The 9,017-nt window shown below is 29.8% G+C and overlaps 1 pseudogene; it reads left to right on the forward strand.

Moving 5' to 3' along the window:
- The first annotated feature begins 214 nt into the window (after positions 1-214).
- LOC142329619 (5S ribosomal RNA) lies at positions 215-334 on the forward strand (annotated as a pseudogene).
- Positions 335-9,017: the final 8,683 nt, after the last annotated feature.

Consider the following 9,017-nt stretch of genomic DNA (forward strand, 5'->3'; position numbering starts at 1 on the left):
TAGACTGAAGCATTCCCGGTAATGTAAGAATTCCGAAGCAGCATCATACCACTAAATCTCTTCAGCCGTTGAGCAGCTGCAGCGGAACATACAAACATATACCTTAAATACATCGCACTCCTTTTTGGGCGGTCGTGTAAAAAGTCCCAAATCTGTCTTTTCTAACAAGAATGTTAACAGTACTAGATGTGCAAAAAAACAAACACACATAATCCCCTACGGCCATACCACGTTGAATACACCGGTTCTCGTCTGATCACCGAAGTTAAGCAACGTCGGGCGCGGTTAGTACTTGGATGATGACCGCTTGGGAATACCGCGGCTGTTGTGGGACTTCCTTTTTTTTTTATTATCAATTTAATAATTTTTGACATATATTTTTATACAAAATAACTAATATTATTTTAACCGACGGAATTCTTTTTTTTTTTCATCAGTGGTGTTAAATAAATTACCCCGTTTTCTTGGAATGGATCAAGGAAAGCCGTGGAAAACACTGGATCAGAACAGTCAGGTAAAATAATTTAAATATTGTCCGCTCAAAAGCTAATTTAAAAATTTTAAAAAGGAACAGCCCCAAAGAAGATAAGTTTTAGTTATATTCGAAGAAAATGAGTCCGGTTAAACGTTTATTACCCACAAAATAACGTTTAGAGATCACAAAATGGTGAATAATTATTCCACAGGTAATTTCGACAATAAATATTTTCTTACATCCGTTGAATGCGTAAATAATCATAAATTTTTTTAAGGTGTCTCGCGTTCATCTGGAGCATTGTGACGTTGAATGTTTTAAAAAATTATTTAATTATACCCGGTGAAAACTTAACCAGGAAATTTGAACTATTAGCAATCAGACAGTTATTTTTTTAATTTCCCTGTCCTACTACTACCACCCACAAAATAAACCAAATATCAATTCGTAAAAAGTCGGTCCAAATATCGGGATCACCCCGCTGGCGGTCACTTCATCTACAGATTATCTCGCGCAAAGGTTATTTATCGAAAGGTTTACATAAACATATTTAAAGTCCGTAATTAGCGTTCCGTCATCAACCTCCACTCAAAAAAAAAAAAAAATATCTATACGTACCGGAAAACTTAACGATACATCTATCATTGACAAAAAACACATTTAATTATGTTAAATCTTTTATTTATTTTTACATTTTTATACAGTTTATATAATATATAGCAGTGAATAAGTGATTTAGTTATAAACTATTTTTCTTAAATTAGTAAATACGTAAAGTCAAAAAGATTACTTTTATTCGATATGAACGTAAAAGCGTTTTCTTACAAGAATGTTAACAGTACTAGATATGCAAAAAAATAAACACACATAATCGCCTACGGCCATACCACGTTGAGTACACCGGGTAGCAATTAATTAATTAATTAATTGCTACTCTGCCACGCAGGGTACAGGTAGCAATTGTCATCCTCAAGCCTGGCTGCTCGTCTTTCCGCTGGTTCCACGTTACGTATCTGGATGGTGCTTAGTCTGTTCCTCTCTCGTACGGATGCCCGCTCTTCCTCAGTCATATTCGAAATAAGCCGTCTTCTTGATCCTTCTGTGTGGCGAATGCGACGGCCCAAATTCGATTTTCTGCGAGGCATTATTTCGGTTTTCACTAGAATAGAAGGAAGGGATAAGATTATAACCTCTTATGGGTCACACAGCTCTAGATTGAAAACCTTGACAGAAAGGACAAAAAGTTTAATAACGAAAAATTTTCATTTTGAAAAGGCCAAAAAAATTTATTTAAACTTTTTTCACCTATCTCTCATGGTTCTCATAGCTGCAGCTCTACAACAGTGAAACACAGGACAGACAGTATTGAAAAGTGGCTAAAAATTAATAATATTAACTAAATACATGAATTTAAATAAATAAGTAAAATATTAGTTAAACGAAATAGTTAAATAATAATTATAAAAAATTAATATTTTTTCTGACCATCTCTCATATAAAACATAACCTCTTCTTACGATTTGGTGAAAGGCGCAGCTCAATTACGACACGATCACACAAAAGTACCTCGATTAAAGTGAATATTTAATTCAGATTGTATAATAATCTGAATCAGATGCAAGTGGATACGTTTTTTTTTTTTTTTGTTAATAAACAATGTAATTGCGAACAGGTATTGTTTTACATGTGACTGCGGTTGTCGTTAGCTAGTATGGCGAGTGTTCCCCTCGCTTCCGGCAGATGGCGCGGTCACTGGTACACAGCTGACCGTTAAGAAACTGTTTTCTCGCGGTCGCAGGTATGTGACTGATGCGAAAAATAGATAAAAACAATCTTTGATGCGGGTTATATATCGTGCTAAAATTTGAGCTCAATCGGTGCAGAACATTTTGAGTTTTTGAAGCTTACACAAACGAAATTAACATTTTTATATATATAAACATTTATATATATATATGTCATTTTTCTGGGGTCTTTTTCTGGTCTGGGGAATCTGAAACGCGAATATATATCGAAATTTTCCGGAAGTCGAATCATGGTACCCATTACAATAGGTAGCTTTCTTATGAAATCTACGTAAAAAATACTCGAGCCGTTATTACATATAATGGTTACATGTGTAACAACATATTATATTAGTATATTGTTATATAATACGGAAGGCCTACAGAATTTCTCAGGAAAAAATTAAGTAAGAATTGAAAAAAAATTTTAAGAAAAAAAATTCACAGCCCAAATTTTATGGCCGCTATACAACAGATGATTAAGAAAAACTAAATTTAGAAAATTAATATTCAACTTTTTCGAATAAAGGAAAGGTAAAATGAGCTGGTTCAAAGAAATTGAAAAAGATCTAATATTATTAAATATTTCCAAAGAAATAATTTTCCACAGACAATCTTTCAAAAAATTAGTGAATGAATCTAAATTTCCAGAAAAACAGAAAAGTAAACTCAGTAAACGAACCGAAGAAAGAAGAGAAAAATTAAGGAAGAGAATGAAAGAATTATAGAAAAGAAAAAATTCAGAACTATGTATGCGTGATTATTAGGAGGTCCGATCACCAAAAAAATTTAGTTAAAAAAATTATGATTCAAAAACGATCCTTTCAAACATTTTTCGACACAAAATTTCGAAGTTGCACATTATTCCGATGTTTCAATTTAAAAAAATAAATGGTTACAATATTGAGAGAAATACCGAAATATTTTAACTATGCAGACCGAAGTTTTATCTATTTATTTCGGAATAAATAATTACAAGCAGACATACCTTCTGTACCAAGACGTTTCAAAATTTTACTCTTTTTGATCTGTTTGTAATGTAATTTTTGTAAACCCCGACAAAAATCATTGTCGTACGTGTGCCCTGAACGATGACTGAAACCATCGTGACAATGTTGTCACGATAGATTATCCTCTTGACCATCTACATCACTGAAAACAAAGAATATATTATTAATATAAACAATATTAATACGGGGTTTTTCAGCACATATTATAAAATGATATAAGATTTTTCCTCTTGTATTAGTGGTATCGTACTTGTATAATTTACACAAAATCTGATGTGGACACCACATGACTTCCTTGTACGCCTATTAAATTACATATACTCATTTTGTTTCGTTAATAACTTTTTTTTATTTTTTTTATTGTTATTATTGAATTATTATTTATTGTAAAAAAATCTACAATCAGAGGTTAATAATTACTAATAAACCATTATATATAAGTGAAAAAAAAAGTTGAAAAAGAGAGATGAAGTCGGATTCGAACCGGTGTGCCTTCACCTTGTAAGATCTAAATATTTCATTAATTAACATTTTATTTGCTATAACTCTGAAACCAATAAAAATTAGTACCACTTATGATATACAGTTAAAAAACTGTCAATGATGGCTTATTATTGCAGTTAAGAAAAAGTACAAAATCAAAATTTTTAGAATTTTGGACTTTTTTGGACACTTTTGGTCCAGTTGATTGCAATCAAAAGGAAAGGTGCACAACTAGATGTTACAATAGTCCTAAATCCAAAATTTCAACATCCTCCGGCTAATCGTTTTTGAGTTATGTGAGATACACGTACGTACAGACGTCACGCTGAAACTGGTCAAAATAGATTCAGGGATTGTGAAAATAGATATTTTCGTTGAAATCTGAAAACCTTAATTTTTCGCGATCTCAATCCTTTGCTTTGTATAAGGAAGTAAAAACAACTTTCTTCTTCTTTAGGTATGTAAAATTGTCAGTGCAAAAAAGTTGATCATAATCCGCTGGTCTTCCATGTTGAGTGAAATAGCCCGATTACCCGAGGAATTGTACCTGAAATTTGCAACACCAGATCGCCTACAGAGGCCCTTAAATTATTACATTCGTTGGGATTGCTTGTTCCATTTTAGGATCTTTTGGCGAGTTGAACGTTCCTTTCTCACTATCCAACTCTTTTTCCCATTGATAATTTCTTTTTTCAGGTACTCAGGTAGTGTTCTGCGAGTTTTGATTATAGGACAACGCTTAACAAGGGCTAAGCGTGGAGAATTTACTACGTTTTCGTATTTCTTTTTTATTTTGAATTTTGCTGTTATTTTAGTTAGCTGATTAATTCTCCCTCTAATTAATCACTTACAGTTTGCTTATTCTCCCTAGCTAAAATTTTATAAATAAAATTAAATTAAAACGAGTGCGTCGGTGCATGGACAAACGACGGAAGCGAAGCTTCTTACGCAATATTATATGAATTATTACGCGTACAAAATAACGTATTCGCTGTATTCACAAATGACAAAATTTTTACTAATAAGCCCCAGGGGCACCTCGTTTATTACTAGTTGATGGTGATGAGTGGTCTAGCTTCCCACAAGGTGCTCTCTACCGCACCACTCTAGCCTTACATGCAAACCCACGGGAAGCCCATTAACTGATAACTGTTATAATTTATAATTATATATATATAGCAATAATTTAAAATTGATAAACAGGAATTTTAAAATTTATTTAATACTACTTTATTTAACGTAAATTTAATTCTATTTTATTCTTATCTATTCGATTGATTAGAACCTTTCAGTTTAAACCTAGCTAACTCAGTGATAGAGGTTCACAGTTAATTAACACAATTCGTTAAAGTTTGTGTTACGACTGGCAAATCTCCACTACTACATATGATACGTCATTCACGTGACGCTTTTTTGAGACGCTCGTTTTTTCATCCTTGTACGAAGTAAAAGAAGTATTGTGATCGCGAAAAATTTCGGTTTTCAGATTTCAACGGAAATATCCATTTTGATTAGTTTCGGCGTGACGTCTATATGTACTTATATACGTATCTCGCATAACTCAAAAACGATTAGCCGTAGAATGTTGAAATTTTAGATTTAGGACTGTTGTAACATCTAGTTATACACCTCCCCTTTTTATTGCATTCGATGAGTAAAAGTGTCCAAAAAAGTCCAGAATCAAAAAGAACTGGAATTTGGACTTTTTCTTAACTGCAGTAATAAGCCCTCATTGAGAGCTTTTCAACAATATATCATAAGTCATACTTATTTTCAATGATTCCAGAGTTATAGCCCAATGAAATATTTGTATCTTACAAGGAGAAGGCACATGGGTATAATCAGACTTAATCTCCTTTTTTTTTTTAAATTTAAATATATTGATCTATTGATAATTATTAACTTCTGATTGTAAAAAAAAAATTACAATAAATAATAATTAAATACTAACCATAAAAAAAATATCAGAAGTTATTAATGAAATAAGATTTTATGTACTTTAAAAATGTGTATATTAAATTTAATAGGCATAAAGGAAGTTATGTGGTGTCCACATCAGATTTTTTTGTCAGAGAGGATCGTACATTAACATCAACAGAAACCTCGATATGTAAAATTTTACAAAATTACTTTCCCTTAAACTTCTATACAGTATAAGTAAGTATGTAAGCCAATAAAGAAACAAGATCGTAAAAAAAATTTGTTACACCTTACATATAAAAACTAAGTAATTTGTTGATTGTTTAATACAGATTAATTTAGATAAAATAGCTAAAACAAATTTATTTTATACATTTTATTACTTAATAAATGCCATTTTTTAATATTAAAAGGATTAAAAAAACCGGGATTTACGTATTAAATCATAAATTTTTTTTTTAATATGTATTCAAAGTAAAAGGCAGTACATTTTCAATACTTAAATATTAATGGGTTTAAAAAAAAGTTGATCATGTATTCTGATAAGCAGATGTCTAATCCATTATTAATAATTAAAGTTATTTGTCAGAACTTAATAGCACTTACGAGATGTTGCTGTCCAAACTTATTAAACATAACTATCAATAAATTTGCTGCCTACTTAAGTTCATGCTACTTCTATCATTATTACTATTAATAGTTTAAAGAAAAATCTGTTTATAAGAACTTCATAGTATAAAATAGTTAGAAAAATAAAATTAGAATAAAGAAACACTGAATGATAACAAAAAGTGAGTAAAATTGATACTGTATTATTACTTGTCAAAGTTTACAAAGCTTAGATGTCACAAAGGAAAATAATGTGGACATCAGGACAGGCAGAGAGGCACCAGTTATATCAACACAAATGCAAACATATCTATGCATTATAATAATGATTGAAAACATACATGCTATCATCAGCAAAAATTGTCAGCCAACTGCCTGTGAAATGTCAGAAGTATTATTTAGTAAATATAACCTTATGTCACTTGATTTTTACCTAAAAACTGAACACATATCACATGAAATGATAGTAGACACATTTTTAGAAATGTTTAAAAACAGGTGGTAAAAGATGAATACGTAGTTATTATTCATTGGTTCAAGAGACAACAGAGTTTCATTTAGAATTAGAATTTGTGATAGAATAATGAGAAAGAACAGCAAATAATGGGTCCCCTTTACCCGATCGTGTACTGTTCCTCATTAACGATTTTTTGGCAAAATACTTAACTGTTATTCGTCAACCCATCCCCTCCAAATTTTTCTCTGGTAGACATTTTTTTAAAACTAAAACCAACTTTGAAAATCTGCCATTTTAAAAACAAACAATCCAAGAAATTAAAAAAAATATGGTTATGAGAACTATGTTTTATAGGATAAAAATGTTCTAAGAAGCTTACTAGTAGTAAAAAAAAGCATATGTGTACTTAGGTACACACGTAAGAAGTTATACTTCTTTGGGGTAAATAAAAAAAGAATTTTTTTACTCATTCAAACAAATTTGAACTGAGTCAAACAATCAATAGACGACATTAAATACCGTGAATAAAAGTTTGAATAAATAACACTTAAATTAAATTAAATAATATTTATTTTATACACTTTTTTATGTAGTTTAAAAAGTATTGTAATATTCATTGTCATATAAAACAAAGTTCATCAAAATTTGAATATGCTTTTTTTATTATTTACATTTTTTAATTTAACATTCACAATATTTATTTTCCTTCAATTGTATTTATTAAAATTAATTTTGGAAATTAATAAATTAATTTAGGATATAATAATAAAATAAATTACCTTACGAACAACTTTACAAATAGTACAATTTGATAAGTTTAGACCGAAAAGAAAATAATCATAATATTAAAAAAAAAACTCTCACTAAAAACTAACTTCATGGTGTGTTACATCGGCATGCGCAACTTCTGTAGCTTGCTGAAAATACATTCTGGTCATTTTCTCCTAACGTACCAAAGAAATATAACTTCAAAAAAAAATCATGATGAAGTTCGTTAATAGTACACAGTACCATTCATTACTTTGAAAGGTGTAAGTCAAAATAACATCTTAATTACTAAATAATTATATTTTAGAAATAAATTTTGGTTTTTTAGCCTCGTACAACACAAAAACAGTAAAGAGAAAGAGACAACAAGAGGTTGGAGTACATGTAAAACAGATGACTTATATAGTACATTTACTGAGATTAAAAGATTTATACAGAACAGAGAGGAGAATAGTATTAAACCAAGTTAAATGACAGATGACCTAAAAAAAGGCATTTAACATCGCTTATAACGATTCATGAATAAATAATAGAACAAAAACAAAAATTAACATATATTTACTTGTTATGATAGCTTAAAAACAAAATATGTTAATAAATATTGTGATTAACAGTGAAAATGAACATGAAACTAAATTGCATAATGAGATTGTCGATAGAAGATTTTGTTAAACTTGTCCATTCTATTGCAATTAGTAATTACTAATAAAATGTTGAAGAAGTTGATAATGATAATCTCAAACTATCAGTTTTACTTAATAAACTTATTAAATTTAAGTATATTTTTGAAATGATTCGAAGAACACTAAAGCACAAGAGAGAAAGTAGATTGAATGATTTTATTGTATGTAAGTGAAACATGAAAACTATAAAAAAAAAATTATCAAGTCAGAACTGCATAAAATAAGATTTCTTTGTGCATTGAAATTTTGCAAACTATTGGGCACAATACCAAATAAATATTTGAATAGAATTTTAAGATTTTTAATCTGAAAGTAAAGATGAACGAATATAAGATAGATTGGTGTAGACATCTGGGTTGTATCCAGGCAGATTGATTATCTCCCTGACTTTAGAATATCAGTGAGAAGATTATAGAAGCATTGGCGGCTAATGTGAATTCTATAATAATTGCGTAATTCTTCAAATAAAGAAGAACTACCAATTTTAACTTATGACAAAGTAATGCACTACTTTCTCAGGTAATATATTACGTGAGATAGTATTTAATAACTGATGATGAATCAATGAAGTTGAAAAATTCTTATTATTTAATTGGTAGGTTTACCAATTGATTTTGCATTTAATAGCATTTATAATGGTTTTTGTTGGTAATAATTAATCTTAAAAAATATACATACACTCTGTTTTTTTTTTTACATTTCTTTTAACAATGCTTAATCAGTGACATAGCAAGATCTGATATTTTACAATCACTTCTGTTAAGATCTTTCATCTGTTGCTCCAAAATTAAACTTATTGAGTCTCTTTTTTCTGTTTAGCCTCTGGAA

The sequence above is a fragment of the Lycorma delicatula genome, chromosome 8 (genome assembly GCF_047948215.1).
Source record: "Lycorma delicatula isolate Av1 chromosome 8, ASM4794821v1, whole genome shotgun sequence".
Lineage (NCBI taxonomy): Eukaryota > Metazoa > Arthropoda > Insecta > Hemiptera > Fulgoridae > Lycorma > Lycorma delicatula.